This window comes from Sorex fumeus, unplaced genomic scaffold, assembly GCF_029834395.1.
Source record: "Sorex fumeus unplaced genomic scaffold, SorFum_2.1 ptg000086l, whole genome shotgun sequence".
Classification (NCBI taxonomy): Eukaryota; Metazoa; Chordata; class Mammalia; order Eulipotyphla; family Soricidae; genus Sorex; species Sorex fumeus.
This window is the reverse complement of record NW_026606143.1, coordinates 23,164,856-23,171,558: the sequence shown is the minus strand read 5'-3', so window position 1 is coordinate 23,171,558 and position 6,703 is coordinate 23,164,856. Positions and strand designations below refer to the sequence as shown.

Below are 6,703 nucleotides of genomic sequence, written 5' to 3'. Positions count from 1 at the left end.
GAAAGCAATATGGACATTCCTCAAAAGACTTGAAATTGAGCTTCCATATGATCCTGCAAAACCACTTCTGGGAACATATTCCCAGGGTGCAAAAAAGCACAGTAGAAATGACATCTGTACCTATATGTACATTGCAGTACTGCTCACAATAGCCAGAATCTGGAAACAACCCGAGTGCCCAAAAATAGATGACTGGTTAAAGAAACTTTGGTACATCTACACAATGAAATACTATGCAGCTGTTAGGAGAGATGAAATCATGAAATTTGCTTATAAGTGGATAGACATGGAGAGTATCATGCTAAGTGAAATGAGTTAGAAAGAGAGGGACAGACATAGAAGGACTGCACTTGTTTGTGGAATATAAAATAATATAACATTACACTGACACCCAAGGACAGTAGACACAAGGGCCAGGAAGATAGCTCCATAGTTGGAAGCCTGCCTCATGAGCTGGGGTTGAAGGCAGCTGGAATAGAGAAGGGATCACTAAATCAATGAAGGTTGGAGGGATAGTTTTGGATGGGAGGTGTGTGCTGAAAGTAGATAAATGACCAAGCCCAATAACCTCTCAGTATCTGTATTGCTAACCACAATGCCCAAAAGTAGATAGAGTATGGGGAAAATTGTCTGCCATAGAGGCAGGGGATGGATGGGATCAGGTGTGGGTGATACTGGGGACATTGGGTGGAAAATGTGTACTGGTGAAGGGATGGGTGTTTGATCATTGCATGACTGAAACTCAAACATGAAAGCTTTTAGCTGTATCTCACGGTGACTGAGTAAAAAAGAGGCCTTTAAAAAAGAAAACCCTGGGGCTGGAGAGATAGCACAGCGGGTAGGGCATTTGCCTTGCACGCGGCCGACCCGGGTTTGATTCCCAGCATCCCATATGGTTCCCTGAGCACCGCCAGGAGTAATTCCTGAGTGCATAGCCAGGAGTAACCCCTGTGCATAGGCAGGTGTGACCCAAAAAGCAACAAATAAATAAATACATACATAAATAAGAAAATCCTGGATCCATTTTGAAGAGAGAGGGAAATGGGGGCTCATCTGATTAAGGGGCCCTGAACCAAGGAGTGGTAGAGTTTGAGGAGACTGCAGCTCGGGGTTCCGCAGGAGCGACCTTGTGGGCCAAAGTTAGGGGGGCTCCTAATGAGCACAGTATGGGGGGGTCCTGGTCTCTGACTTCTCAACTGGGTCCTGTTTTAATGGCGAACATGTCTCGGCCTGTCAGAAATAGGAAGGTCATTGATTATTCACAATCTCAGAAATCTGATGATGCTAATGAAGATTATGGAAGAGATTCAGACCCTCCAGCTAAGAAAATTCAATCATCTCCCAGAGAAGCTAAAAATAAGAGATGGTCTGGAAAAACTTTATAGGAAGACAGAGAGGATTCTGAAGAAGGAGATGTGAAGATCAAGAAAGATGATTCTCACTCAGCAGAGGACAGTGAAGATGAAAAAGAAGATCATAAAAATGTGCGCCAGCAATGACAAGCAGCCTCTAAAGCAGCGTCAAAACAGAGAGAGATGCTCATGGAAGACGTGGGCAGTGAAGAAAAAGAGGAGGATGAGGCGCCATTCCAGGAGAAAGATTCCGGCAGCAATGAAGATTTCCTCATGGAAGATGATGATGATAGTGACTATGGCAGTTCAAAAAAGAAAAACAAAAAGATGGTTAAAAAAATCCAAACCTGAAAGAAAAGAAAAGAAAATGCCCAAACCCAGACTAAAGGCAACAGTGATGCCAAGCCCAGTGAAAGGCAAAGGGAAGGTGGGTCGCCCCACAGCTTCCAAGGCATCAAAGGAAAAACTCCTCCCAAAGAAGAAGATGAGGAACCCGAGAGCCACCCCAAAAGAAAGCATCTGCAAGCCCACTACCTGAGAAATCTGGGGATGAAGGGTCTGAAAATGAAGCCCAGTCTGGGGAGGATTAAAATTTTGATGGTTTTAAAATTTTATTTAAAAAAAAGAAAGAAAGAAAAAAGAAAAAAGGGGGAGGGAGAAAACCTACTTAAGCTAGAACAGGGCTTTGGCGGTGGCTTGACTCACGGGCTTTCAGTGCTTTTCTTTTTGTTGAAAATAACATTTTCTCTCTTTTTTAAGAAAACCGTTGTATGTTTAATTTTCCTTTTTTTTATCTACTAGTCTTCTCTTTGCCACGCCCCTTCTCCCCTCCCTTTCCCAATGAAAGCCATGTCAAATGAATCACTGGATTGATTGCTTCATCTTTGAATCTTTAATGGAAGGGGTACCACAGTTGTACTGCAAGAGATCTGAGGTGAACACTACGGAAAATTTGCTTTTCACTAAATGGTAGTAAGTTGGAATAGTAATCAAAATATATAGAAGAGTTTTAGTTCCAAATGATTGTTTTTTCCTTGCCCTGAACTGAAACAAACAAAAAAGCGGTTATCAAATACAAGTTTATATATCAGTGTACACAAAGATTGATATCTAAAAGTCATGACTTTAAACCTTCACTGATGGGGCAGGGAGGAGATAAAGATGAAGTCTGGATTGTTATCTCAAGAGTGTTCATAACTTCCATAGAAGGCAAAGCAGAGAATGGAGTTTCCTCATCTTGTTTTAGCACATGAGTTTTTAAAAAAGTTTCATCCCTTGCTATTTCAAAAAGACTCAGAGCCAGTGTTCCTTTTATCCTGCTACAGTCCTGAAGAAACTTTTTTTAAAGACCAGCCAAAACAAATTACTCTTGATTTTTCATTTGGTTTTCTGATGAATGGTTCATGTTTTAAAATATCTATGTATTGTATCTGTTCTGTTTCTTGGATAAAATTTTATCAAGAACCTCTCTCCACCCCCCAGATTTTAGAATTTAAATGGCAAGATTGATACATTACAGTGAATTTCTTCTCAAACTGACAATGTTTAGTTTTAAGAAAATAAAGTACTAGTTAATGTGAAACTCAAAAAAATAAATAAAAAGGAAAAAAGAAAACCCTGAAAACTGATTATTTAAGGGATAATGGAACCATAAGCCATAGCACAGCAGGTAGGGCATTTGCCTTGCACACAGCCGACCTGGCTGACCCGAGTTTGATTCCTCTGCCCCTCCCGGAGAGACTGGCAAGCTACCAAGAGTGTCTTGCCCGCACGACAAAGCCTGGAAAGCTACCCGTGACGTATTCGATGTGCCCAACACAGTAACAATAAGTCTCATAATATTACTGGGCCTGCTAGAGAAAATTGATGAACAACGGGAGGACAGTGACAGTGACAATATAATCAAGTAAATAATTACAATTATTTACTAATGCATACATTTCAAGATGAGGGTTACAGAGATTGTACAAGGGTTAAGGTACCTATCTTGTATGTGGCCTATCCTGATTCCATCCCTGGCACAAAATTTAGTTCCCTGAGTATAAGGCCAGAAATAATCCCTGAGTACTGCTGGGTATGGCCCCAAGTCACCCCCCAGAAAAAAAATGAAAATGAGTGAAATAATAGTTGCAAAGAGAAAGAGAACACTTTCTTTAGAAAATTTAAAAGAAGCAGAATGCATGAATTCAATTGCAAACCATAGAATAATATTAATTACAACATGTTTATCTGAGAAAAAGACAATTTAATTATTCTACTTCCACTGAGAAAAGCTAAATGAAATAATTTTAAAAAACTACTGTCAGAGGCCGCAGTGATAGTACAGGGATTAAGGCACTTACCTTGCATGCAATCAGCCATGGTTCAATGCATAGCACCACAGATGGTACCCTGGGTGTGTCTAGAACTTATCACTAAACATAGAGCCAGGAGTAAGCCCTGAGCATTGCTAGGTGTGAACCTCCCATCCCTCCTCTCAAATAACAATTACTCTAAAAAAAGAAACATTTCCAAAACATTTCTAATAAAACTTTAGGAAACATCAATGCAACCTTTTGTAACTGCACACATAACACAGAGCAGTTTTGAATTCCTATTCACCAAACTAGCATAACTCGCACACATTTTATTTCTTATTTCTGCCTTACTTCCTATCAATACCATAAATTAAATATTATTGGCCTCTACTATTCTAACACAGCAAAATTATTACAATATTTATTAATAATTTCATGACATTAGTGAAGACACAAAAACATGTATGATTTTCTCTGTAGGTATTCAAGTGTTATTATAAAACTCAAAACAAATCCTTATTTTGTTTTGAAATGGTAAGACATTTTCATACAATAGGAACATAGGAAGACATTAATGTGAATATAAAAAGCCAGATTTCTGATTAATTGTAAAAGGCTTGCTACATAAAGTTCAATTTAATGATATATAAAGTATTTTTACGATCACCACTATTTTGCATTACTATAGCACATTCACGGCCACGCAACTATTTATTTACTTTTCTCTAAGTTTTCAGGGTACCTTTAAATATCCCACCCGCACGGCAGAGCCTGGCAAGCTATCCGTGGTCTATGCCAAATAGACCAAATTGATATGCCAAATCCAGTAATAAATGGATTTCATTCCCCTAACCCTGAATATGGCAGAGTCGAGAAGGATATGGAAGGAAAGGCTGATAAAATACCAAGGCAGAAATAGACTGCCAAAACGAAGAAAAACAAAAATGATTGTCTGTACTTTTAATGCTCGTACGCTGGCATCTGCTGCATCCATTGAAGACCTTATGGTACAAGAGCGAAAGATCAAGTATGACATCATTGGTCTGACCGAAACGAGAAGACATCAATCACATCATGCCGTTTTTGACACTGGAGAAGAACTGTTCCTTGGAACATGTGATAAAAGAGGCGTCGGTGTTGTCAGTATCCTTGTCAACACAAACTTAGCCACGAGCATTGATTCATTCGAATGCCTAACAACCCAAATCGGACGATTACACTTGAACAGATGTGGCTCACTACCAGCAGTTTCTATCTTTGTTGTCTATGCACCAACATCCAGTTATGGTGAAAGAGAAACTAAGAAGTTCTATATGGAGCTGGAGAAGTTCTATAAAGAAGATCACACCTTCTACAAGATCATTGTCGGTGATTTTAATGCCAAGATAGGACCAAGAAGATCAGTCGATGAACTCCACATTGGACCCATGGCCTAGAATGGAACGAACAGGGTGACAGACTGTCTGAGTTCATCATGTCAACCAAAACCTTCCATGGTAACTCACAGTTCCAAAAGGCTGAATCTAAACGTTGGATATGGGAGTCTCCTGATTGACGGTTCCACAATGAAATAGACCACATCATATTCAATCAGCGGTTTTGCCTAACCGATGTTGCTGTTGTCCCAAAATTCCAAACGGGATCAGACCACCGTCTTCTTCGTGCAAAATTCTACCTCACAGAACGAGGAGAAAAGAATGCAAGGTTTAAGAAGAGGACTCCCAGAACGACCACCAACTGGGAGCTCTCTGTTGCGGCAACATGGGAAGATGCCGTCATTGACAACATTGATGAGGAATACGATCGAATGATTCAGCACCTCCATGATTGTGCGAGGAATGCCAAGAGAGAGATAACCACAAAAAACCACCTTTCTTCGAACACTCTTGAACTTATTCGCCAACGAGGCTTGGCACACATGCCTCAGGCAACCACAAGCGAACATCCGAACTGGCAAAACAGTGCAGAGAAGCCATCAAGGATGACCTTAAAAACAGGAGAGCAGCAGTACTGGTAGATGTGGCAGAAGCTGGGAAAAGCATTCGTAATGCCCGCCTGTCCTTCACCAACTACAAAACCAAGATGACTGCCCTCCGACATCATGATGGATCTATCACATCTTCCAGAAGGGCAATGGAGAAGATTAGTCATGACTTCTACTCAGATCTCTTTAATAGCCACGTCCACTTGCCCACATACCACATACCAGATGATGGATATGTCGTTCCCAATGTTCTCCTTTCCAAAATCCAACATGCCATCTCATCGGTAAAGAAACAAAGAGCACCTGGACCAGACAAGATCAGACCTGAACACCTGAAGAACTTACCATCAGTACTCATCAATACATTGGCTCGGCTCTTCACACGCTACCTGTCTGAATACAAGGTTCCATCCCAATGGAAAACCAGCAGGACTGTACTACAATACAAGAAGGGAGACATCCATGACATTGGCAACTATCGCCCAATCTGCCTATTGTCTGTCGTCTACAAACTGTTCACTCGAGTCATCCTGAATAGGATTAGCAGAACACTAGATGAAGGACAACCATGTGAACAAGCCGGATTCCGAAAAGGATTCAGTACCATCGACCATATCCACACGATTACTAAGCTCATTGAGGTTTCTCGGGAGTTCAAGATGCCACTCTGTCTAACGTTCATTGATTTAAAGAAGGCCTTTGATTCTGTTGAGATGGAAGCGGTCATGGAAGCGCTAGCCAATCAGGGCATACAAACTCAATACATCAGGATCCTTCGTGAGCTCTATTGCGGATTCACTACAAAGATCTCACCATTCTACAAAGAAGTAATCATTCATATCAAGAGAGGGGTTCGGCAGGGTGATACCATTTCACCAAAACTCTTCAGTGCCACCCTCGAGAACATCATGCGATGACTGGAATGGGAAAGCATGGGAGTGAAGATAGATGGTCGGCAACTACACCACCTCCGCTTTGCTGATGACATCGTTATAAAAACACCAAACATAAGCCAAGCGGCACAAATGCTGAACGACTTTGACCGTGAATGTGGAAAGGTCGGACTACAC

General features: G+C 41.1%; 1 pseudogene; it reads left to right on the top strand.

Moving 5' to 3' along the window:
* The first annotated feature begins 1,175 nt into the window (after positions 1 to 1,175).
* LOC130039365 (nuclear ubiquitous casein and cyclin-dependent kinase substrate 1-like) lies at positions 1,176 to 1,942 on the top strand (annotated as a pseudogene).
* The last annotated feature ends 4,761 nt before the right edge of the window (positions 1,943 to 6,703 follow it).